This window comes from Mandrillus leucophaeus, unplaced genomic scaffold, assembly GCF_000951045.1.
Source record: "Mandrillus leucophaeus isolate KB7577 unplaced genomic scaffold, Mleu.le_1.0 Scaffold281, whole genome shotgun sequence".
NCBI lineage: Eukaryota > Metazoa > Chordata > Mammalia > Primates > Cercopithecidae > Mandrillus > Mandrillus leucophaeus.
Genome location: NW_012102932.1, coordinates 596,365 through 623,978, shown reverse-complemented (window position 1 = coordinate 623,978; position 27,614 = coordinate 596,365).

The following is a 27,614-nucleotide window of genomic DNA, read 5'->3' as shown; positions in this document are numbered from 1 at the left end:
CCAAGCTGAGGCCATGAGACTCCAGAAAACTTTATCTTAGAATATGTCTTCTTTGCATAAAAGGAACAATTAAGCTTGGCTTCCTGACACTGAGGGTGACTAGGCTTTTCCCTAACGACCAGTAGGGCAGCTGGCATTTTCATGCTTTCACACCCAGAAGACTCTAGCCCCAAGGTATGTGCTCTAGTCTCTCTTCCAGACAAGTCCTTTCAGAATTCTTGACTAAAATATCTCAATAAAGGCTGCTCTTTCCTAAACCTCAACCTCAGAGCTTCCCTGGAGGATGACTCATCTTGAGCAGAGGCAGCGCAGCAGACCTGTATGAGCAGGGTGTGGGCTTGGACAGCCTTGGGTTTGCAACTGGCATTGCTGCTTGCTGGCTGGGTGGGCCTACAATTCAGTCACCTCACCTCCCTGGGCAAAGGTTTCTTCCTTCAAGAAATGCATAATGACCCTGCCTCCCAGGGTTGGAACAAAAGCTCTTTAAAATAATGCAGCACAGAAAAGAGCTTACAAGGATGTGTGTGTGCAGTAGGTGTGTGTGTGGGGGGGGTGGTGGGGGGGGTCAGATCTTGTATTCCAAAGGAATATAGGAAGGGTTTAATAAAAGGTCTTGCTGATTCTGTCCCCTGCCTGCCTCTCTAACTTTCTCGTTCCCATCGCCCTTTCTCACTCAGTGTGTTGTTTCTTCTGCTAAAAACATTCTTCCTACCCATCACTCCACACTTGCCTCACTCCCTTTTCCTCCCTCTTCAGGTTGCTGCCTTCCCTGGCCTTCCACACTGGATCAGGTCCCCAGGCCAAACTTTTTGAAACCAACTTGTACTTTCTCTTCACAGCATTTCCTGCTGTATCTGAGATGATGCCACTATCTGTTTCCCACTATTCTTAGAACTTCCTAAGAGCAGGCTCTACTGTTTTGCCCACAGCTGTATCCCAAATGCCTAACAAGAACCTGTCACATAGTAGGTCCTCAATAAATATTTGTTGAATGAGTAATAAAACTTAGCTTGAACTTTCTTTTGATTATACAATAGTCAACAGACGCATGTTAAGAAATCATTCTTGGCCGGGAGTGGTGGCTCATGCTTGTAATCCCAGCATTTTGGGAGGCCAAGGTGGGCAGGTCATCTGAGGTCAGGAGTTCGAGACCAGCCTAGCCAACACGGAGAAACCTCATCTCTACTAAAAATTAAAATTAGGCCTGGCATGGTGGCAGGTATCTGTAATCCCAGCTACTTGGGAGGCTGAGGCAGGGAAAATTGCTTGAACCAGGGAGGCGGAGGTTGCAGTGAGCTGAGATCGCACCATTGCACTCCAGCCTGGGCAACAGAGTGAGACTCTGTCTCAAAAAAAAAAAAAAAATTATTCTTAACCATCTAAAATTTAACTCACAATGGATCAAAGCCTAAATGGAAGAGCTAAAACTATAAAGCTCTTAGGAGAAAACATAGGGGCAAATCTTGGTGACCTTGGATTTGGGAATGGAGTCTTACAATATGACACCAAAAGCACAAGCAACAAAAGAAAAAAATAGATAAATTGAATATTATTAAAATTAAAAACTTTTGTGTTTCAAAGGACATCATCAAGAAAGTGAAAAGGCAATCCACACAATGGGAGAAGTTTTTCCAAATCACAGATCTGATAAGAAACTTATATATAGGATGCATTTTTAAAATTCTTATAACTCAATGACAAAAAGATAAATAACCCAATTTAAAAATAGGCAAAAAAAAATTGAATAGGGATTTTTCCAAAGAAGACATAAAATAGCCATTAAGCATATGAAAAGATGCTCAACATCATTAGATATCAGGGAAATATAAATCAAAACCATAATGAGATACCACTTAACACCTACTATAATGGCTAGAATCAAAAATTCTGATAATAACAAGTATTGGTGAGGATCAGAAACCTCATTCATACACAGCTGGTGGTAGTATAAAATGATGCAGCCATTTTGAAATATAGTGTAGCAGTTCCTCATAAAGTTAAAGACAGAGTTAGCATTTGACCAACAATTTTACTTTAAGATATACCCAAGACATACGAAAAAATGTCCATACAAAAACTTGTGTATGAATGCTCATAGCAGAGTTATTCATAATAGCCAAAAAAGAGGAAAGAAACCAAATATCCATCACCCGATAAATGGATAAATGAAATGTAGTCTACCCATACAATGGAATATTATTCAACCATAAAAGGAAGAAGTACTGATATATACTATGACATGAATGAGCCTTGAAAACATTCACTTAAGTGAAAGAAGCCAGACCCAAAAGGCCACATATTATAAGATTCTATTTATACGAAATGTCCAGAAGAGGCAATCCATAGAGACAGAAAGTAGATTAGTGTTTGCCTTGGGTGTGGGGGAAGGGATGGGGGGATGAGGAGTAAAAAGCTAAAGGGCACAGAGTTTCTTTGGGGCCATGAGGGGAATGTCATAAAATCAATTGTAATGACGGTTTCACAACTCCGTGAATATACTAAAAAAAATAAAATTCTGTCCTTTAATGGGTAAATCATACGATATATGAATTGCATTTCAAACTGCAAAAAAAAAGGGAGAGAGAGATCATTACATGTCCCTGAATTTTTAGGTATTAAGAGAAGCACGTGACTCTCACCTGCAACGAGTTAACAAGCCAGTTGGGAAGACAAACATATATGAAATAATAAGCAATACTAAATCAGTTATAACCAAACACTACACCAGGAAGCAAAAGCTGTGGCCCTAAGAAGGCACACAACCTATGGAGATGGGGCATCTTGCATATGGGGATATTTTAAATTCTGAATACAGAAACTACATCCTGTGACACTTGGTGTTGACGCTAGTTATTTTCTAGCACTGTTGTCTGCTTTTTCATATGTTTTAGTCAGGCCTCCCCAGCTAGATCGACTGTTTCATCATTGTTTTCCCCTAGCTGCAAGCACAGGGCCTGGCACTCACTTAGGGTGATGGGTTCTATGACTGGAGGTGAAGCCAGTGTCGGGATGTAAAGCTTCCTGTCTGAGCTGACCTGTCTCTTTTCATCATGCCTATGTCAACAAGGGATTCCTTTTTGCAAACATCTTTCCCATGTTTCATTTGTTAGCCTATCCTGTAGGCCAGGAGGGCAGAATAGCATGCTAATGTGACTGTCTGGGGAAGTAACTGGAGAATAGGAAGGAGCAGGGAGACTGGTCTTAATTCAAGGTTACCCAGGGGGCAAGCACCTGGCTGATCAGGGATTAGCATAGATGTTACCGTCCTGCTAAACCCAGAAAGCCAGGTCGTTTATCTATTTGGGAGGTAGATTTGTAGTCATGTAAGGGAGAAAAAATTGGTCTAAAGCAACCTTTATTTTAGGACGAAAATAAGGGTGTGTATGTGCAGTAATGTAAAGGGGGCAGATCATGTCTCCAAGGGAATAAAAACCCAAGCAAATGATAAAGTTACAAAAAAAGTGTTTGTGATCCCCAGTATCCCTGAGACCCTCTAAGATCCACAGTTCTGAGATGGGGAAGATTGCCTTAAGGCAGCCTCAATGTTCCTTTGGAGATCCTGCTCCATTTAATATATCATTTAGTGTATTTGTTCATTTAAGCCATGACTCACTGCTTCTCTGAATTCTATTTTTACTTGTTGTTTCTCAGTTGGATTTTTTTCCATATATAAGATGTTCAACTATCTGTCTAATGGGACAACATCACTTTGGGGCTGGTAAACTGACCACATAGTTTTATTTTTTGTAAATTGTAAAACGTTGTAGTAAAAATGTCTTCCCCTAAATTTGCTAAGATTGAGAAATCACCCTAAAGTCAGCATGTGATAAAATGCAAATTGTGTTACGTATTTTCTCAGGTATAATTCTGAGACACTCAGAGGAAGATGGTGGCCATCTACCTATATATTATTGTCTAATATTTGAACATATTCCCATCAGGCTGGGGAAAGCAGGCAAGGAACCTGAGTCAGGAGAGCAGGAATCTCAGGACAGGCAGAGCAAAATGGAGACTAACCAAGATGGTGGATCACATGGCTGCCTAGAAATAACCATTTGTTAACCTTTATGTGTGTCTGAGTTTATAGTTGATGTATGCGTACATACAAATGATGTATTCATAGGTAAAAGCATAGAAAAGTTCTAGAGTGATACACATCAAGCTGATAAATTCTGGAAAGAATACATTGAATTGGGGCCAAGGGAAGTGAAATGATTGGCTTTTACTCTATATACCTTAATATCATTGTTTTAAATAACAAAAAATGAAATATATTTTAAAATATATTCATAGAATCCTGCAAAATAAAAAAAACATAAATAAGAGACTAAGGGGAGAGGGTATAAGACTACCTGCTGATTACTAAAAAACAAATTAGAATAGTATAATTAGGAGAGAATAAAAACCATCTGTAATCCTGTGCTCAGAGATAGTTGCACTAGGAGAGCATTCCTCACCCAAATCCAGAACAATGGGTTATAGTCCAGGCAGAAGTCGTCTCTACTAGTAGAGAACTGGTACCATACCAATAGGACTGGGGGCAAGAGGCCAGAACTGGGCTTATCATCCTAAGATCTGACCAGATGGAGCCACTGGCTAAGTAAGGAAGAAGCAAGCAGCTGGTCAGGCAGTGGGGTTGGGGCCAAAAGTCAGAGAGCAGGGCTTAGAGGGAACAGCACCAGCAAGGTAGAGGGGGGTGGGATTGGAGACTCAGATACTGGAGTGAGATATTCGCCCTCACCACTGTTTTCATTCTGTGCCCATAAATGATAAAAGTCATCTGCAGGAGGTCAGGAGTTACAATAGGATCTTGGCCAAATAAGATGCCAGGATTACACACAGAGTTAACACTACCACACAGAGACCTCACCCTAGGTCTGTGGTGGAAATGGGACTGGGAGGAAGCTCCTAAAAAGAGGAGTTAGTGGCCTTAGAGGTCAGTCTTAGATAAGGGAAGGGAAGACTGTGACAGAATGAGTGACTTGGAAAGAGTCTGGAAGAGTCTAGGGGCAATGGGGATGCTAGTGACATTGGAACAGTCCTTCATTGTGTGGACTGTTCGTGTATTGCAGGAGGCTGGGCACCCTGGCCTTCATTCACTGAAGAAATAGGGCCATCCCTCCCCTGCCCTAGTCAGAAAGTGACCCAACCCAACAGCACACATCCAATCATCCCTATGGATGGAAAGCATCCTTGTTTGGAAAGTACCACATCCAATGCCTAACTAACAGACGGTGGGGGGCTATAACCCCCCAATTCTCTCCTGCTGCTGGAAAGTAGAACTGTGGCTTCCACCTGACTTTATGTGCCTGGACCATAGAGAATGGGCTAAGTTGGAGAGGCTCTGAGGAACAAGAAAAAGAGGGGAAAGGCATAGAACCAAGAGGCACAGTTGGTGCAAGAGGGCCATCCTGCTTTACCCTCCGAGGGAGAGAACGGAAAGTCTGCGCCACCCTGAACAGCAGCAGGAAGCACTCAGAGAACCCCTGAGAAGGGCCCTGCTTCATACCACTGGTTATGAAATGAGGCATCTATGTCAGTCCTTCAGCCTCCAGGGCTCTGGCTTTTGGATTTTATATATTTTTAAGGAGGTTGAAGAGAGGCAGTTGTGAGATCTGCTGTGACTATTTAAAGAAATGTGCTCTTAACCTATCGCAGCATTAAACTTGAGATAGGGTCTGCGGTATCAGTAAGATGTGAACTCCTCTATCTCAGGATCTCGCTATATTTAACCACTTAGATGGAAAGACAATTTTCACATTTACATAGGATATAGATAGTAATCATCCAATAAGCCTTGGTTCTAATTTTAAATGCACGTCTCTAGGCGTCTCAATAACTGGACAACATTGCAGTGCTTGCAATCTTAAATTAAGAGCTCAGTCTCTCATTCTATGTGGGAAAATGCATTGCATTTCTGGGTTTGCTCATTTCATTCGCACAAGCAAGTTAATTGCTTGAGTATATGTGTAGATACATTTTTCACCTAATGCTGGCCTACACAAAACTGCTCAAGGAGCAGCTGAAAACATTTTCCTTTTTTAATTTGTGAGACAAAAAACAACAAGAGTTTAACATGGTAGATTACAAATGTAGGGCCTTGAAAGAAACAATAGGTACGCCAGCCCTCGGATAGTTCTAATCTGATTGGACGGGGGTCCCAACACTTTCCCACCCATTTGTAGAGAAACTGAGACAAAATCAGCTGATTGCCTCAGTTTCTCCACAAAGAAGTGGGAAATGTGCTGATTTGCCTCAATTCCTCTATAAAGCGGTGGGAAAGCTCTGCTTTTCTCCATTCTTTGGGGTCCACGTTGGCTCTGGGTGTAGCCCTATATTATCAGCTCAGAGAACTATGGGCAGTAGCAATAGCCATGAACCCTTTTTCCAGCTGTAACCCCGTGTGGGGCATTGCACTAAACATTTCACAGGCATTATCTCATTTAATCATCACGGCATCTCAGTGAGGTGGATGCTATTCATTTTACAGATGGTGAAACTGAGACACCACTCAGGAAACATTAAAACAATAATACAGTTGAGGTCTCTAGAACGCCCACTTTCCATTCTCTCAAGCATTCCCCGTTTCTGGCCATGAAAGAATAACCCCACACCTCTTGGAGTGGGATCCCAGGACACACAGGAATAACCAGAGACAAATGCAGGGCCTCGGTCAGGTTCTGATACTGCGGGTACCTTGAGTGGCCCTGCAAAGGCAGGATCAAATATTCATTTAGCCAATACTATTAGGGCCAGGCTTGCAGTGCAATTTTTCATTGCTGATGTTGTTGAGGGTCATGTAGGCCTTCCTGAGTGAAAGGAAAGAATTAGGCCTCTCGGCCTGTCCCTTCCTTCCCTTGCTTATTCAGCACCTTCTTCCTGATAGCAGGGAGCAGCTGGAGTTGGTGAACTGGAACCCAAGCAGATCAATACCGTGTGCACAAGAGGACGTCATTAGCAGAGCACTAATGCTCATCATGGATACATCCAGGGTGTCAGTCATCGTGTGGAGGTTAAATAGACTCTGTCTAATGCCAGGAGATTCATCTTACTGGAATATGGGACATTTTTCTGCCTCGCTCACTCAATACAAATTTAGAGAAGGTAAACTACATGTTATTTTTAAATATTTGGAATAAGGCTTTGTAGGTAGTGTTTGCATAAAGAATGAAAACATCATCTATCTATCTATATAGAATACATATAACTTATATATTTAAAACTGTAGACAAATGTGTTCCAATCACATTGTGCAAAGCCTTTTAAAAACTTGAATACAGTTTCACTGTGCTAGGGACACATCCTGTAAGGTACCCAAGTGCCAAATTCTTTTGCAAAATGACACCTATGCCAGTAGTTTTCACTTAAATATTTTGCAAAATTAGTGTTGGTGTTTTTGTTTTTATTTTTTGGTCTTCTTTTTTTAAATGAAGGCACAAGACTATTGCAATTAATAATGACTAACAACCTAAGTAAATGTGAATTCCCTTCCTGATGCTGCCGTCACCTGCCCATGCAGGAGCGCCCTTCTGTGGTGGTGAGCAGAGGTGGAGGTCTGTGCCATGTATGCCATCTTCCCTCCACATGGTGCCTCCCTTCTTTACATTGTGTTGGGAGGCCTGGTTCTTTGCTCAAGCTTAAAATTATCTGTGGCCCTTTAAGGAATGTGGAAACAAACACAAGAAGACATGAAGTAACTGATACTTTTTTTTAACTGATAGAAAATTTCTAAGAATACGTCTTCTCAAAATGAGAATATTTCACCAAAGTTGGTTAACGGAAGCCAATTCATGCAAAAATAATAGCTATATTATAGGCCATGGATTTTGTTTGTCTTAAAGGATATTACTTTCTTATAAAAACTCCTACACAAATGCAAATGCAGAGAGATACATTTTGTCAGATGTCTAGCCACACAGATAAAATTGCTTTGCTTGTCATTTTGTGCACGTACGATCCTAACAGGAAAAGAGAAATTATGAGCTCCTAGTGTCAAAGGCATCCCTATACCCTAGGACACACTTACACAAAGAAATGACAATCCTTTCAAAGTCAGCAAATAATGATTGATCCCCAACTACTTGGAGAGATGGAACTATCTAGCTACCCCAGGACTCAACACCTTTCACTCAAAGCCCCTAGTAAGCTAGAAGGCTGGGGTCAGAGGGTTTGTGCAAGACACTGGTCCTTAAAAAGACCCACAGATCTCAACTCCTTGCTGAGCTATTCAGCAGAAAGTGCTGCGTAAAGCTGGAATGCTGAAGTATCCCTATGTGATGCTGGCGTAAGTGGGCAGCACTAATGCTGGTGTGAGCTATTTATTTATGCCACTACTATCTTCCTGGGGCATGCTGGACCAGAGGTAGACTAGGATCTGTTTATCTTGTTATATTGGTCTTCTGCTGGATTAACTTAAAACTGCTTTTAAAATAAACTACAAGGCCCTTTAGACACCTTTAAACTGTGGCTGCATATATAAATATTTAGGAGAAGCAACAACAGAAACTATAATATGCTTCTAAAGTCTTTCACAAATACATGTGAAAGTGCTTGATACACATTGACAAGCTTGTTCAAATAAGATATTCTCTATATCACTGCTATTATAAACAAAAAAGGTATAATCGACATCACTGAGATTTACAAACAAACAGATATTATTCTCTAGATCACTACTATTTATTTTTTTAAAAAAGGACCTTAGTGGGGCGCGGTGGCTCACGCCTGTAATCCCAGCACTTTGGGAGGCCGAGGCGGGTGGATCACCTGAGGTCAGGAGTTCGAGATCAGCCTGACCAACATGGGGAAATCCTATCTCCTTGGCACCCTGCAAAAAAAAAAAAGGAAAGAAAAAGCAAAATTAGCTGGCGTGGTGGCACATGCCTGTAATCCCAGCTACTCAGGAGTCTGAGGCAGGAGAATCGCTTGAACCTGGAGGCGGAGGTTGTGGTGAGCCACGATTGCGCCATTACACTCCAGCCTGGGCAACAAGAGTGAAACTTAGTCTCAAAACAAACAAACAAACAAAAAAGAGCTGTTGCATAGAAGTAATGATTAGGCTTAACTGTGTTAGAGAGCTTGGGTTTGGAAGGAATTCTGGAACACATAGACTAGTTTTATCCAACAGAAAGGCAAAGAAAGACCTCCATCTGCATGGTTCTGACCTCACCCGAATTGTTCTGGGTAAATCAGACAATCTAGGTAACAAACATTACCAGCACGTTAACCCTGTTTGAGCTGGTTTGCCTGTCTTTGTACTCCAGGCAGAGCATCGTCCTCTGATATTTACCCCAACACTGTTTCTCTGTGTTCTGTGGGTCTGGGCTTGGTGTTCTCTGCAGGAAATCAATCACATCAGCAATAAGAGAGGTGTTGTGCCCAAAACACAAAGCAGTTGTGGAAGGGCTCGTGATCTAAAAATTACTGCTACTGCATTGTTTACAGGGCCTTTAAAAAATCCAACAGAACCTTCTCCCCTTCTGGCCCAGGGCTTTGTTTGCACACAGACAAGGACAAGAAACCCATTCTCTGCCAGGTCATTGCATTCAGACTTTCATCTTTCAGGGGATGCTAGAAACTCTTATCAGGGGAATAATCTCGTAGCCCATAAAACTGACAGCAGCAGTCTTTTGCCTTGAAGAGCCTTTTAAGAAATTCTTTGACTGAAATCCACCTATATTCTCATTACGAATATTATATAGTTCCCTAAATATTTTTCTAGGAACAGCTCTCCCCATTAGTGTTATGAAAGACCACAGCAGAGGGTCCCTGCCTCAGACAAGTGAAGTCCAAGGTGCCTAAAGGAAGGAAAGTGAGTCGTAAAGGAAAAGAAGCAAGTCATAAAATCACATAAAAATGTGATATGTTGTTTGGGTTTATGTGTTTTCCTATAGCTGTGTTTTTTTATTCAGATGATTTATTCATATTATTTTAATTGAACATAACAGATTCTTTAGCCCATCTTCACCTTCCTGTGACCTTAGGTTTTATGGTATGATAACAGTGTCGATTACAGTCACGTTGGATACAAATCAACTCTGGAATAACCTAGTTGGCAGTGTGTGGCAGGGAGCTGTGGATAAACAGGGAAGGCTGTCATTAGATGCAGAGGGGTCGGGGCTCACACGGAAGTTATGGGCTGCGTGGTGGGGACACCATGAACCCCAAGAACTAGTGAAAAGGGATGTGAGCAGCACAGTCATCCACTTGCTGACTTTTCCATTTGGTTTCCAGGCCTGCACTTGAAGAAAACAAAATGCAATCATGTCTCTGGATATAACTTGGGCTTCTCCCAGCACATGGCTACTGGAAACATTACACTTCGCTTCTTCCCGGACTTCTGCATATTTTTTAATTAAATTTTTTATTTTTATTTTTTAAACATAGATGAGGTCTCACTATATTGCCCAGGCTGATCTCAAACTCCTGGGTTCAAGAGATCCTCCTGCCTTGGCCTCCCAAATTGTTGGGATTACAGGCCTGAGCCACTGCGCCCAGCCACTTATGCATATTAATAGCAAAAATAATAGCTCCTAATTTTTGAGCATTTTCTTTGTGCCATGCAATATCTATGTGCTTTATAGACATTATCTTAGTTAATCCTCCCATTAGCCCTGTGAGGTGGGCTAATATTATCCCTCTTTTACAAATGAGGAACTGAATATAGAGATTGGAGGGATTGATCTGGTAGGTGGCTGGGATACAAATGGAAGTTTAATGCTTACATTAAGCAGAACATTGGAGCGTTTCTTTCTTCTTCAATATGTTTTTACCTCCAAGGCCTTGGCCTTGCCTTGGTCTTCAGCTCCCTGAGCTTCACCTTTCTAGCACTGGTTCTTAAATTCTTACTGAAAGAAATGACAAGCCACTGATCTCTGTGAACATCAGCTTTGCGTCAATGTCTGGGAGTGAGATGTCCTAGTCAGCAGCTGATGCTGGGGTGATGGGAAGAGTGAGCAGAAACTTTTTTTGTGTATTGCCCACCAGTGGCATAGTATTTGAGCTCTTGAACAGTGCTGAGATGCATTGAAATAGGGGACATTTAGAAGAGCCTAGGGCCTTAGGAGGCCTCTTTAAAGAACAACCACCTTGGAGGAGTCTTCAGATATCAGCCAAAGAATCCATTTCCTCCCACAAGCATAGAGCTTTGAGGGTGTATTTTATGCTGTGGCTTCTGAGAGCCTATTTTTATCACTATCCAGTTATTGATGAACTGAAATGTCTTTTATTTTCCATTGACACTGTCATCTTTTGCTATTTATTTTGGGTAAATATAATGTTGTGAGGGCAAAACTTCACCTCTACGTCCACAAAACAGAAGAGGAGCAATTTATGAAGCTATTTGATTCATTCTCAAGGAGATTCTTTCTTAGTTAATAAAGATGATTGCAGTCCTGTTTTGAGTTTCTGGGTGGAATTTTTCTTTTCTTTTCTTTTCTTTTTTCTTTTTTTTTTTTCTTTTTGAGATGGAATCTTGCTCTGTCATCCAGGCTGGAGTGCAGTGGCTCAATCTTGGCTCACTGCAACCTCTGCCTCCTGGGTTCAAGTGATTCTCCTGCCTCAGCCTCCTGAGCAGCTGGGATTACAGGCGCCTGCCACCAACCCAGCTAATTTTTGTATTTTTAAGTAGAGACGGGGTTTCACCATGTTGGTCAGGCTGGTCTCAAACTCCTGACCTCATGATCCGCCCACCTCAGCCCCTTAAAGTACTGGGATTACAGGCTGGTAAGGACTTTTCAATATGAAAGATGTTACATTTTTAAAGTTTGTCATTTGCCTCTGCTGCTGTGTGGAGATTTCCATTTTGGAAACATTTTGCTCAGCGTCAGGACTATGTGAGCTGCTGCAGTTATGTGACCTCCTTCCCTGTCCCTTCCAGAGGGCAAGGATTTCTGCTGGGAAGGGCTGAGCAGCCACAGCCACGAACTCTTGCACTGTCATTCCTCAGCCCCTGCAGGAGGATGTCCTACAGCAACTTACAGAGCTGGGCGCTGCTCTGCCCCCTGCAGTCCCCAGGGACATGGGGGTGGGGGGAGCCCAGGGCTGTCTCCAGCAAGCTGCCTATCATTGTGGCGATTCAGAAAGCTGACCTGAGATCCAGTGGGACTTCGTGTGCCGGTACATTCCCAGCAGCTTCCTGAGAAACCGGCAGGCACCATCTTCCCTTCCCCTGGGAAAATTAAAAGAGTGATCCAGAAAGATCAAGACACTATGTCCCCTAATTCCCTCCCTGTTACTTTTCCTATGAGAGAGAAGCTTCTCAAAGACAGTGTTTGCCAAGGAAAATCAGAGGGAGCCTTGCCCCATGGGCTATTTTTCTAAGGGAAAGCTTAGAGAGCATGTGAAACCACCTGACTTTTAAGCCTAGAAATCAAATTTGAAATGTAGTATAAGAAATGCAGGATTTCCTTAGGTGAGGAATTATTCTCTTACTTTAAACAACTTTTCAATAAGTAATGCAGTCATATGGGTCAAAATTTAAACAGGTGGACAATGAAAGGTGTCTCAAGCCTCCCTATGCTGTAGCCACTCAGTTTCAGCCTTCTAGTGTAATCATTCGGAGATCTTTCATGCATTCATAGCACATGTATATCTGCTCACCACTTTTTCCATGAATGGTAGCACATTATGTTTAGCACCTTGCTTTTTTTCTTATTTTTTGAGACGGAGTCTCACTCTGTCACCCAGGGTGGAGTACAGTAGTGCAATTTTGGCTCACTGCAACCTCCGCCTCCCAGGTTCAAGTGATTCCTGTGCCTCAAATTCTTGAGTAGCTGGGATTACAGCATTACAGTATTTCTAGTAGAGACTGGGTGTCACCATGTTGGCCAGGCTGATCTCACACTCCTGACCTCAGGTCCTCCTACCTCGGCCTCCCAAAGTGCTGGGATTACAGGCGTGAGCCACTGTGCCCGGCCGCACCTTGCTTTTTTTCATTTTACAGTATATTTTACAGGTCTTTTGATATCTGTCCATAAAGAGCTTTCTCTTCTTTATGGCCACGTAGTATTCTGTCATGTGAATGTACTATTAGTTTTCTATACACTCCCCTACGGTTGGGCAATTATTTCCTATGGTTTAACTATTTAAATCTGGACTTGTCGCTGATAATCAGGAATCCGTCTACTTGGAGGTATTTCAAAACGAAAATTCTCACGTGGATACATAGAAGGGAACAACACATACGGGGCCCTGTGAGAGTATGGAGGATGGGAGCTGTCTCTTATACACATCTAGATGTGTATAAGAGACAGCCCCTACGGTTGGGCAATTATTTCCTATGGTTTAACTATTTAAATCTGGACTTGTCACTGATAATCAGGAATCCGTCTACTTGGAGGTATTTCAAAACGAAAATTCTCACGTGGATACATAGAAGGGAACAACACATACTGGGGCCTATAAGAGGGTAGAAGGTGGGAGGAGGGAGAGGATCAGGAAAAATAACTAATGAGTGCTAGGCTTGATACCTGGGTGATGAAATAATCTGTACAACAAGCCCCCATGACACACGTTTACCTATATAGCAAACCTGCACGTGTAACTCTGAACTTAAAATATAAGTTAAAAAAAAACGAAGAAAGTTTAAATCGTATCCATAGGACAGTGTCCCTGACAGTCCCTTTTCTTTTATTTATTTATTTATTTACTTATTTATTTTTTTATTATTATACTTTGAGTTCTAGGGTACATGTGCATAATGTGCAGGTTTGTTACATATGTATACTTGTGCCATGTTGGTGTGCTGCAGCCATCAACTCATCAGCACCCATCAACTCGTCATTTACATCAGGTATAACTCCCAATGCAATCCCTCCCCCCTCCCCCCTCCCCATGATAGGCCCCGATGTGTGATGTTCCCCTTCCCGAGTCCAAGTGATCTCATTGTTCAGTTCCCACCTATGAGTGAGAACATGCGGTGTTTGGTTTTCTGTTCTTGTGATACTTTGCTAAGAATGATGGTTTCCAGCTGCATCCATGTCCCTACAAAGGACACAAACTCATCCTTTTTTATGGCTGCATAGTATTCCATGGTGTATATGTGCCACATTTTCTTAATCCAGTCTGACAGTCCCTTTTCAACAGAGATGGTGTCAGCTGAAGATTGCTGAAAACCTGGACCCAGAATCCTCCACAGCAGGCCCTAAGGCATTAGATGGCTGCTAAGAAGGATTCATTCACTTTTACAGCATTTTAAAAAATGAATGTGAAAACTTTAACATAGTATTTGATAATAACTTAGAAACATATCCATGTGTGCTTAAATGAGGGTTATCCTAATATTTGCATTTAAAGCACTATAGTTAACATGTTAAACCCCAGAACACATTTGACATCTGCTCCATGCTGCCATTGCGCTTAACCTGGGAACGCTCCCTTCACCTTACGGTGTGCATTTCTAATGCAGTAGAGAAGGATTCCTTGCCTTCTAACTCAGAGCTTTAAAGAGTTAAACTGAAGCTATAGTGATTAGCCTTCAACAACATTGGAGCTATGTTTAATTATAGTCTTCAAATGAATTTTCCCCATGTTGGAGCTACATTATTTATATCACTGACATAATAACATCTATTTTTGATAGACCTCAGAACCTTGCCCCATCAGCCATATTGTTAGAACGAAAGTTCTTGAAACATGTGCTGTAGGGGGAAGTGGAGGCAGGTGAAACAGCGCGTCCTCCTGAAATCCAGTTTGGAGAGCTGGACTTGAAATAAATGGCTAAAGAAGAACGGCTGGCTCAGGTTCTCAGTCAGATCATAGAGCACAGTGCTTCTTCTGGGGCTCACTCTTAGGAGCCTGTGAAGTAACTGAATTGTGCACAGTCCACTAGGAGATGCCAGCCGAGAGGTCACTTTGCCTGTATGCTGTGACTTCCTTTATGGATAAGAACTGAGGCTAGGTGCCTCAGCTTCCTCTCATTGATGTCCCAGTGCCAGGCATGTTTTTATAAGACGTGGGTAAAACAAGCAGGAGAGCTTCTTTTCCCCTCATGCCTTGGTTCTGTCTCTAAGGCCCATTAGTCCCACCAGCCACCTCACCCACATGGTTACGCTGTCTTTCACCCAAGTGCCTTTGGCCATGCTGGCTCATGGCTCTAACCCTCATCTGGCGAGGGGGATGAACCCCAAATCTCAGGTTCTAAGGAGGGCAGCTGGCCTTCAGGTCTTTGTCCACAAAACCCAGGGCTAGATACACATGGACAATACCATCAACAAAGGCTGCATCCCCTGAGTTCTAGTCTTCATTAGAGAGTCTTAGAATTAGAATCTTAGAATTACCTTCACCAACAAGAACTGGAGACAAGTCAGGTCAAGCACTGCCCTTTGTCACTCTCCCACACCTCCACTCTCAGAGCCTGGTCCTCTGAGATGCCTAACTTCCTTTAGAGTATTCCACCTGTCCCATCACACCCTGGGCAATAGAGGGCTAGCAACCAGGCATGATGAGGAGATAGTAACATGAACATTTCCCTGAGTTCATCACTCTTGCTCTACTGTGGTCACTGCGACCCTCGAAGAAGACCACAGGAGAAAAGACTACACAGTGAGTGGGTGGCTACGGTATTGGTGGGTGTGACTATGAGCGGAGAAAAGAGGTAGAGCCAAGAGTTAAGGGGCTGACTTGGGGACTACAACATATCTCTACAGAAATTTCATCAATTTAGTCATTCACTCATTCATTTCACAAATATATATCATGTCTTTACTATGTGCCAAGAACTGTTGTATGTGCTGTGGATATAGTCGGGGATGAACAAAATAGATAATAACATTGCATTTAGGTCACAATATGGTGAGATCATTTCCTGGTCATTTTTAGTTGTTTTAATTTTTCTAAAAATAGGCAGACACAGAAACATACATACCAAAATGCAGAGTAGCCATCTTTTTACTTTCTAATAAAAGTCTATTGCAAGAAGGTGTATGCCTCAAAAACATTAGCATGGGCTGAAAACCCCAAGCTTGTAGTTTCAGTTCAGTACCCCATTACAAGAAGACTAGCCTCCCATAGAAGATGAGAGAAGATACAGCACTGCTCCAAAACTTGGAGGATCTTCTGGAAAATTGTTAATAAGTGCCAATACTTAGAACAGTAACAGACTCATGGCAAGCCCTCTAGATGTGTCAGCTATCGGCATCATCACTGCCTTCATCATTATATTAGGCAAAAAGAGAAGCATATGCAAAGGTCTGAAGGTGAGAGAGAACATGGCATGTTCAAAGAGCTTAAAGGAACTTGTGATCGGTGCAAAGATGATGAGGTATTGATATTGAGATTGGGAGGGGACAGATCATGGGGAATCTTGTAAGTCATGTCAAGGAATTTGGACTTTGGCCCTGGGGAGCTACTGATATGTTCTCACTGTCCTCTCCATACCCCGTAAGTTAGGGTCTCATATCCATTCCCCTTGACTTCTCAAATAGAATATTATTTGGCCTCTCTGCTTCTCCTTTTCCTCTTCTTCCATATCCTGGTTGTAGCTGTCATAGCTTCCGATCATTCCTAAGATAGGGCTCCCATTAGCTCTCTTACTCTAAAACCTTCAGTGGCTACCCATTGTCCACAGAATCCAGCCAGTTGTCTGAATCTGTCATGTAAGCAGTGCTTCACTCTCCCTGGCATGCCCCCTACATCCAGCCACATAGAGCCACTTGTTTCCAAATGCCTCTATGCTTTCAACACCCTCCCTAAATGCCCCATCTCAATCCTGAAATCTGGCTGATCACTGAGCCCAAGGAAATGGTCGGCCAGGATATTATTATAGAATCAAAACAAATCCAGTCATTATGGCAGTAGGTTGGAGATAAAGTGGGTGAAAAGAGGGACTACACGGCAGGAAGCAAATCAAATTATTCTCCTTCCCTCCCTTCCTTCCTCCCTTCCCCCTTCCCTTCCTCCCTGGTTCCCTCCCTCCCTCCCTCCCTCGCTCCTTTCTTTCTTCCTTCCTTCCTTCCTTTCTTCCTTCCTTCCTTCCTTCCTTCCTTCCTTCCTTCCTTCCTCCCTTCTTTTCTTCCTTCTTCCCTCCCTTCCTCCCTTCCTTCCTTTTTCTTTTCTGACAAACATCTCTGCCGTGTGGTTAAAAATACTTGGCCCAGTGCCTTGCAGCTCACCTAGATGCTCTGGTATTGTCATGTTTCCCTGCTTAATTACTGTTATCAACTTTCTAGATTTTTGTAAACTCAACATAGTGAATAATGAGGTTAATAAAACTGATGAACCCCTTTGCCATGTACACAGACTATTTCTATAAAAATGTCACACATATTATTAGCTTGGATTTAATCTTCTTTTCTTGCATCTTACAAATGTTTCCTAATGAACCTATTGGCTTTCCAGTGGGGGCATTATTTACTCAGTGTTAGATTTTTAATTCCTCTGGATTGATTACAGTCTGTGTATTTATCACTTCTAACATTTCTGCACTGAATAATTTCCCCCAGTGAATATGCATCTGAAATTCAACAAATCAGACAGGCTGAAGCCTGGGGCACAGCATTGACTAGTTCTGGCCTACCCTGGACCTTGGATCAGCTACTTACCCTCTCTAGTCAGTTTTTTTACTTCATCCAAAAAAAGCTTTCCGCCCACTCTTAGTTCACAGGGTTGCCAGAAGACTAAATAATGCAAAATATTCCCGTAAAGGATTTTTTAAAATAAAAGGACCAGTCTTTAAAATTGCACAATTCAACACAATTGTTGCATTGTTATTCAACAATTATTGGGAGCCTTCTATGAACCAACTGGACTTAAGCACCAAGGTGACAAAATGAATCAGCCAGATATTGTTGTTAGACCCCCCTACCCCTCACCCAGCCTTCTGAAGCTTATACCCTAGTGGGACAGACACATTTAAACAACTTTCTATCTTGTTTTCAAGCACATAGAAAAATTGGCAATAGGTGAGTTTATTTTAGACAGAAAAAAATAGGCTCAATCAGATGACAGTTTTAAAAATAAAGTTCTTTGTAGAATGCAGAAAACCTCTAAAGCAAAAGATACTTTTTGCCTTTCTTTGGAGTGCAAACTGTCCCTGAAAAATAACAAATCCTTTGGATTGAATTCCTGAATTATTGAAAAGCATGCCAAAAAAGTAAAAACAAACACTGAAGGTCAAAAATGGGGATGTAGAAAAATGAAGCATGGCTAAGTTAGGCTTCTTTCAGGGAGAAAATCATTGATGACCATAGGCACTGGGCTTAATGAAAGATCTAAATACAGAAACCGTAAGAAATCTAAGATAGCTCAAAATGTATCATATAGGTCAGGCTCTACCAAACTGTGACCAACGCAGAAGCCTGGAAATGTGTACTGCAAATGCATACTTGGAAAAGAAATTATTCTTTGCTTACTCTTTCTGCAGCTGGCTGGGACAAGCAATCCAGAAATAACTTCCAAGCATGGGTGGGATGACAGGGAAGCTCTAAAGCTACACACACTTTTGTGATGTCCCCATCATCAAGGAGTAATGGAGACTTAGACACATAAGGCACTGGATCCAGTCCAGGAAAGAATGAGGGTAAGGAAATAAGTCCCAATGCCCAAGGCTTGCAGGAAGTGCTGGCTTATAACAGGAGGGACCCTTTCTGCATCTCCTCTAACAGTAGTTAGCATCTACCGAGCATCTACTATGTGCCTCATACTGTGCTAAGCACTTCAGTTGCCTTGAAATGTCCTCCAATGCTTATCTGAAATTAAGTACTGTTCTCACTGCATTTTAGAGATAAAATTAAGGCACTGAGAGATTAAGCAACTTGCCCATAATCAATTCAGCTATTGAGTCCAAGACCCAGAATGAACCCAGTGCCTCTGTTTGTAATCTCTGAGCTGTAAGGGGTGGTTCCTCCCTTCCAAAGACACGATGTCCAGCCTGAGATGAAAGAGACACTTCTTGTAACATTTTCCCTGCTGCTCACTCTACCATGGTGAACTTTTCTGTGATTAGGTTGCCAGGGTGTTTGAAAGGGGATATGAAAGAAAATTAATCAATTCTCTCTCCCAAAGAGTTAAAGATGGGTAAGGGTGAGGTCAGGGGAAGTTTTAATAGGAGCCAAATAAAATAAAGATAAAAACATGAGCAGAGGTAGAAGCCCTCAGAAAAGGAACAACCAGGAATCAGCAACGTGGCCCAAATAGCAGCAAGGTCAATCAGCTGGACTCCCGGTGCACTAGGGTGAAAGGGAGATTCAGACAAGAGGATGACATGAACTAGGTTCAGAATCACAAAACTGCAGGGGCATGTTGAGAAAAGGGGTCATTCCAGAAAATGTGCTTAATGGTGGAGGCTGGGAAGAAAGAGGTAAGCAGAAGGACTTCAGGGACTCCCCCTGGACACAGGAGGCACTAGAAGGAGAAAGAGCCCAGCCTAACCAGTGCCTGAGAGAGATGCATCAGCTAGGACTGAGGCAGGCAGCCCAGGCTTCCTGGGGTACTGCCATCTGACAGCCTCCCTATGAGGCTGGGCCCTCTGCAGATTCCATCGCCTGACTCAGGGAGAGTGAGGGCCCTGCAGATAGTTCGTGTCACTGCGGGGCGGGGGCAGGGGAGCGCAGAGATCGTTTGTGTCACTTTGTCACTAGGCAAAAGGGCAGAATCCGCCATCTTCCATCAAGACTCAGAATTCCTGCAGTCGCCAAGTCGCCTCCCAAAGCACATGCTCAGGAGCCACTGAGGGCTTCCCTGTGGTGGAGGAAGGTAAGATGGGGATGAGGAAAAACAGGAAACCTAAACCACAATTTCAAGAAAAGTTGTCCTTTTAAAAAATATGCAGTTTACTGGGTGCCAATCAGGAGGTGTTTTCATTGGCAAAGAGACAGGGATGCAAAGATTCAAAAGGTGGGTCCTCTTGTCCTTAAGCTTTTTCTCCTCTAGCATACATGTTCCCTGAGCAGCTCTGACAGGGGAGGCCAGGTAGGAGGGTGTAGGGGCCTGACCGGTGTCCTGCTTGCACCTGCTGTGAACACCATGTGCCTGAGCTCATTGAACGAGAGCTGGAGGGCTCCTGGCCTAGGATTAGAGGCAACCAGATTTGCAATGAGCTTTTCTCCTGGTTGGGGTTTTGGGTGCTGGGGAGGACAGATTAACACTGAAGGACTCCAGTGAAGGTGAAGGACTAGCAACCCAGGCTTCCCCTTGGTTGGTCTCCAGTTAAGTCTGCAGGGAAATCACTAACCTAGATGTATTTATGTTCTAGATTCCCCATGGAGCAACTGGACAGGCATGCAATGTTTGTTTACATATCTATTCTATAGTTTATAAACACCTAGGAGCTGTCTGCTGCCAGGATGGGGTGAACCTGTGTGGACAGTGAGTATGTGTTGACATAGCTTAGAAGCATGAGCTCTGGAACCAGTGAAATCCCAGTACTGTGTGTTCTTGAGGCCCCTCTCTGACCCTCAGTTTCTTCATCTGGAAGATGGCTACCAAGAGCATGCACCACATGGTTTCATCCTAGTCTACCTCTTCAACTCGATTTCATGTTCTCCTGCTGAGTTCATCTACAAAGGGCTATGCTGCCTTTCGTTTTGTTTCTCATGCACATTGGCCTCAATCTCACCACAGAACTTCATGTGCAAGCCTCTCCTCCAGTTCTCTCCATCACCGACGGGCCTTCTCACCATGCAGGTCTCATTCAAACGTCACCTTTCAGTGAGGCCTTCCTTGGGTCAACACTCTCAAGTACCTTCTCCCCCAAATCCAAGTTCCCCTCTCTTATTTGGATCTATTATTTCACAAAACTTTCTACTCTTTGAAATCGTCTTGTTTATTTGTTTATGTTTATTTTTCATCGACTTAGTGAGACCTCCCTTAGCTCAGCACCTTATCTAGAATGTGTGCCCCATATTTCTCCATTTCCTTCCCTTTTTTAGTTTTCCCCTTAGACCATATTTTATAACATACTCTATAATTTACTGAATTCTTTGTTTTTTGTCTGTCTTTTCTCCCACTAAAATGTAGTTCTGTGAAGGCAGATGTTTGTTTGTTTGTTTGTGTCACTGTTGTATCCCCAGTGGTTAGCACAATGCCTGACACATATTAGATAATCAGTAGCATCTATTGGATGGAAGAATCCATGAGCTCATTGTCTGTCTCCTCCACTAAATGTAAGCACTACTATCGAAGGGACCTTATCAGCCTTGTTCACTGTCACACTCAGCTACAATTACATAATGGTCCCCAAGCAATATTATTCAGTGTATGAGTGGCATCCACCTCATAAATACATTTGAAGATTAAAATGAGATAATTTTCATAAACTTAGCATAAATGCCATGCAAAATAAGAGTTCAAGAAAAATTAAAGTGTAATTACTATTAAAATTCGAGTTTTGGGCACTGAACCTGTAGAAGCTCTTGCCCTTTCTTGATCTGGGTTTCAGAGCACGGGACACCTCAAATTTGTACACCAGGAGGTCTGGCTGAGGCCTCTTCTTATGTCTGCTTCTAGTTCATAGGGGCCCAGGCAGGATGGGACCTTAAAACCTTACCTTGACCTAGGAAAAACTCTATCTCTTTATTATTTTCTTACTATAAATCAAATATTTTTGTTGAGCCAACCTGGAAAACTAAGGCTCAACTAACAACTGCTATGATAAATATGTTAATATTACAGTCAAAATTTGAGCCTTTCAAAGAAACAGCTACTGGTCCCGCACCACTTGGAAACCTGACTGGCTTTCAGTTCAAGATGTATCTAGCAGGAATCCTCCCAGGTTAGATACAACCTGGTTCTTCCCATGGCATTTGCCATCTATTTCTTTCTTTTTCTTTTCTTTTCTTTTTTTTCTTTTCTTTTTTTTTTTTTTTTTTGAGACGGAGTTTCGCTCTTGTAGCCCAGGCTGGAGTGAAATGGCGCGATCTCGGCTCACTACAACTTCCGCCTCCTGGGTTCAAGCAATTTGCCTGCCTCAGCCTTCTGAGTTGCTGGAATTATAGGTGCCCACCACCATGCTCAGTTACTGTTTGTATTTTTAATAGAGATGGGATTTCACCATGTAGGCCAGGCTGGTCTCGAACTGCTAACCTTAGGCGATCCACACACCTCGGCCTCCCAAAGTGCTGGGATTACAGGCGTAAGCCACCGTGCCTGGCCTTGCTATCCATTTCTACTCCTGACTGTTTGTTCTCTGGTGAATGACTGTAGTTTCGTATGCACAGGGAACATCATGGAAGCAGAAGACATGACTGGCAGAGAGACCAGCAGTTTTAGAGTAGTGTGTGATTTTTTCAAAGGAGAGAAGTTCAGATCCAGGCCCACTATACCTTGGGTTACCACCGTGAAGACTATTCCTTAGGAATGGGAGGCCACATTGAATTGTACTCCCATATTTAAGAGACTCCTCTGATACAACAGATACATCCTTCCCCAAAACGGAATTTAACAGTTTGGTGACCCGGCACAACCACTAGCTGTGGCCTGAAAGTAGGCATGAAAACCTGTGAGACCACTTTTCAGCTGATTTTAAATTCCTTGCACCGCCTCTAAAGAGCACCTTTAGCCTTTGACAAATTCCTTACCCAAAGCTCACTGATTGCCTTTGGATGATGTTATTCTCCCAGGTGTAGCCATGCTAGGTGAGGAGAAACTGGATGAATCCCCTGTCAGACTAATTGGCTACACTTGGCTGCCTAAAAATAAGACACGCCATATCTCCAAAGCTTTGGAAATAGGGTGGCAGGCAAGGTTTTTATTTTCAAATTCCATGTTCCTGCATTTGCAAATGTCTGGAAAAGAACGGAATTCACCAGTATACCCAATAAGCCTCCGAGTTGGCAGATGCTACATGTCCCAGTCTGCTGAAACCTTGCCCCTCGGTTTGCCCAGGCTCATTGCAGACCTCAAGGCAAGGATCTGGGCTTTCCCAACTAACTCCACCTCCCAGAGACTTCAAGACTTGAGGAAAATGGGAATCTGTGATGCTTAACCAGCAAGCAGGGAATCCCTCCACTAGGAAATGTCTCAGGTTCCTTTAGTGTGAATGGAAAAGCAAAGGCTAGGCCAGGTGCAGTGGCTCACACCTGTAATCCCAGCACTTCGGGAGGCCGAGGCGGGTGGATCAGCTGAGGTCAGGAGTTCAAGACCGGCCTGACCAATATGGTGAAACCCTGTCTCTACTAAAAATACAAAAATTAGCCAGGCGTGGTGGCATGCGCCTGTAGTCCCAGCTACTTGGGAGGCTGAGACAGGAGAATTGCTTGAATCCTGGAGGCAGAGGTTGCAGTGAGCTGAGGTCGCACCACTACACCCCGGCCTGGGTGATAGAGAGAGACTCCGTCTCAAAAAAAAAAAAAGAACAGTGAAGGCTAGACTCCAGAGCCCTCTCATTCTTTGTTAGACTAATTCCAGCCACTACTCAGAAGTTTCATCCTCATTCAAACCTGAAACCTGGATAATTCTCTATTCTTGCATAGTATACTGAGGATCCCCCTGCAAAGAGAGATGTGTGACAGGCAAGTTTCTTTCTGTATTTCTGGACTAAGTCAGGTAGATATGAGAAGTGACGGAATTGCTAATCATGAAAATGTAAATAACTTTAAACAAAAATGTTTATTGCTGTTTGCCGTCCATACTTTTGGAAGTCACAGTCATTATTCCATAGGCACAATTTTGAGGTCTACGTATCTGAAATAAGAACAACATTCTCTTTGAAAATATTTTCTTAAACAAAATGTTGATGTTAACTTTTAAAGTGGTATTTTAAAATGAGTTTAAAGCAGCATTAGTCTGCAGCCACAGTACAAAATAATATGACTATGTGTAAATTAACACAGTATAAGCTGAGTTCACAGGTTTCAGGATTAAATTATTGAAGATGATGCAGTGAACATTGAAATTCTGTTTAAGCAGAATATTCTGACACTCCCGTGGTAGCTCCCCTTTCCCTCTTCCAATAATTTGAATTTAATTATGACAATTTGAATATTTTTCAAAATAAGGTCTACCTTCATCTCTGTAACAACAGACATATGGCTTCATTTAACTTAAATTACTATGGTTTAATTTAACTTAAATTATTAATTGGTGTATTTGGGGTTTTTTTTTGCAGTCACACAGAGAGTAAAACTTCATGTATACAAAAATCAGCTACTCTAAAATTGTAGGGAGACAAGAAATGGCTCAGGACCAGAAACAAAATAAAAAGAGGTCTCTGGTTAACCAAAGAAATCTTTGAAAATTCATGCACTCAAGGCTCATGCATTTTACTCAAGGGGCAACTCACAATCTGTTTAGAATCTATGTGACTTACTATTCTAAACTTAGATTGTAAACTACATAAAAAGGAGAAATAATTCGAGGTATTTCTTCAAAGTCATAATGTTAACGTTATCAGTAAGTGATGACTGACAGCCCATCAGCAATGGAAGGAAGCAAACAAAAAAGAAACCAGAAAACAACAACTGAAATCCCCTATATGAAGTAGATACAGAACAACTTATTACAGGAGCAGCATCCCAATATTCCATCACTGTATTTCAGCCAGTGTTCACAATGGTGACTCGGAGTGATCAAAGAAAGGTAAGCTGGTTTAGAACTCTCTTGGCAAGCAAAAAAAAAAAAAAAAGACTACATATTGGGTACAGTATACACAGCTTGGGTGACAGGTGCACTACAATCTCAGAATTCACCACTAAACAATTCGTCCATGTAATCAAAAACCACCTGTACCCCAAAAATTATTGAAATAAAAAAATAAAGTTTAATAATAGAAAAGTTAAAAAAAAAAAAAAGAAAGAAAGACTCTCTTCAGGGAGAGAAATGTTTAGGATATTTTAGAAATAATGCTTTGAAAATATTAAAATTACAAAATATATAAAAGGACCAGAAACAGGTGCTTGAAAGGGAAAATTGAGTTATTCATTCATTCAATAACTCTTAGTGAGTATTCTTATGTACCAGGTACTATGCTAGTCAGGTCTTGGGGACATTGAGAGCAGATCCTGCTCTTAAGAAACGTATCTTCTAAGTTAGAGGCTTCAAAGCATGGTCAGAACCCCCTGGTGATTCATGAGATCCTTCTGGGGATCTTGGAGATACACACTATTTTCCTAATAATATTAAGATGGCATTTGTACTCATAGTACAAAAGTAGCAGTGGGTATCCTTAGCCTGAATCAGGCAGGCAATACTAAACGTGCTGGCAGCTGTTGTATTGTTCACCCCTCCCACACACACACAAAACGTCCAGAGCAAAGCAGGAAAAATTATTAATTGTATTACATTTCAACCTAATTATATATATTTTAAATATTCTGCGTAATAAAATGGGACATGGCTGGGCGCGGTGGCTCACGCCTGTAATCCCAGGACTTTGGGAGGCTGAGGCAGGCAGATCACTTGAGGTCAGGAGTTTAAGACCAGCCTGGCCAACATGGTGAAAACCTGTCTCTACTACAAATACAAAAATTAGCTGGGTATGGTGGCAGTCATCCGTAATCCCAGCTACTCGGGAGGCTGAGGCAGGAGAATCACTTGAACCTGGGAGGCAGAGGTTGCAATGAGCTGAGATCATGCCACTGGACTCCAGTCTAAGCTACAGAAGGAGACTCCATCTCAAAAAAATGAAACAAAATAAAATAAAATAAAATAATAAAATAAAATAAAATGGGACGTATGTATGAAGCACTTTGCTACACAGTGTAGTATGATGGCTGATTGGAGAAAACAACTTGTGTGACTGAGTTGCAAGCTGAACTAACCACTTTTCTCATAGAACATAATTTTCACTTGAGAGAATGATGGACAAACTGTGGTTATTCAAACTTGAGTATTTGGCAGATATTTTCTCAAAAATGAACAAAGAGAGCCTGCCATGTTACAGAGAAAACAACTGAGAGTATTTGTTGCCAATAATAAAATTTGATCTTTTAAGTGAAATGTAGAGTTTTTGAAAACTTGAACTTACAGCTCTCCAATAACTAAAGACTTTTCTAATGAGAATAATAGTGATACAAACTGATAGTTTAATATTATATAATAAAATTATGAAATTAGAATGATATACATAACTCAGTTGACCCATATTTTTCAAATAACCAAAAAGCATGACATTACAAAATCATGCATGGATAAAAGATTCATTCAATGTGAAAAATAGGATAGATGGACTTTAATGTAACAGAATACAAACAGTTCACTAATTTTCTTTCAGATTACATGTTGAAACTAAACTTTAAAAATCTACACCTGTCAGGTTTCAGCATAGTATCAAAGAGGAGTATCTACAATTACCTTAAAAGATTATTAAAATATCCTTTCCAACTGTGTGTATGTGTATGAATGACTGAATTTTCCTCATATACTTCAACCCAAAACAATTTATTGCAACATATTGAATGTAGAGGCAGATATGGAAGTCTACTCTAAGTACGTAAAACAATGCCACTTTTCTTTCTGGAATTTTTATTTTTTAAAATTGGTATTTTCTTACAAATATGTTCTTACATGTTAACATGCAATAAATAGGCTTGTTATTTTTAAATGAATTAATAAACAATTTTAAGAATTTCTCAATTTAAATTTCTAGTACAGTAAATATCTACATAAGGAAAAACTCTTCAAGGTTCTCAATAGAAACTTATTTATTTTTGAGACAAGGTCTCACTCTGTCACCTGAGCTGGAGTGCAATGGCACGATCATGGCTCACTGCAGCCTCAGCTACCCTGGGCTCAAGCAATCCTCCCATCTCAGCCTCCCAAGTAGCTGGGACTACAGGCATAAGCCACCTTGCCTGGCTAATTTGTATTTTCTGTAGAGATAGGGTTTTGCCATGTTGCCCAGGCTGGTCTCAAACTCCTGGGCTCAAGAGATCCAACCACCTTGGCCTTCCAAAATGTTGGGATTACAGGCACTGCACCCAGTCCTCAGTAATTTTGAAGAGTTCAAAAGGTCCTGAGACCAAAACGTTTGAGAACTATCAGTCTAAGAGGACATAGCTAGACCTATAAATAAGTATACTAATTCTAACCTACTACAATAAGGGCTGTGATAGGAAGAAGCACAAGATAACATGGGGGGATACCTAGTTCAGTCTTGGAGCGTCAAGGAAGGCTCCCTAGAGGAGGCTATCTTTAAGCTAGAACTTGATAGATGAGAAGTTAGCATGCTAAGAAGGATGGAACATCCAAATCAGAAGGAAGAGCTTCTGCAAAGTCCTGGAGAAAAGAAAGAATATGGCTCATTCATGAAAATAAAAGTTATGTGGTAAAGCTAGAAAATAGTTTGTGATAACCTAGGTTGTGCAGATTATATCATTGTTTCAATAAAATAAGCATATATGTATAGTGAAGGGTTAAGAATAGACTCTGGTCTCAAGTATACATAATACTAATAAGAAAAAAAAATAAGCTGAACCTGGTCTCTGGTATGTCATATCCATTTATATAATGTTTAAAAGGGCCACCTTAATAAGTTGACAGAAATATATATTGGAAGTTGTGATCTATATTCCATGATATCTAAATAGAAACCAAAATTTAGACTGTCTTTAAAGTTTATATATATATTTAAAGGAATTCTAATGAGATATTTAAAGTTTGACTTGAATTGGAAACAATACAGGCATACATTTAAAGCCCATATTCTTTATAAATACTTTACTTTCACCCAGATCAGTGGA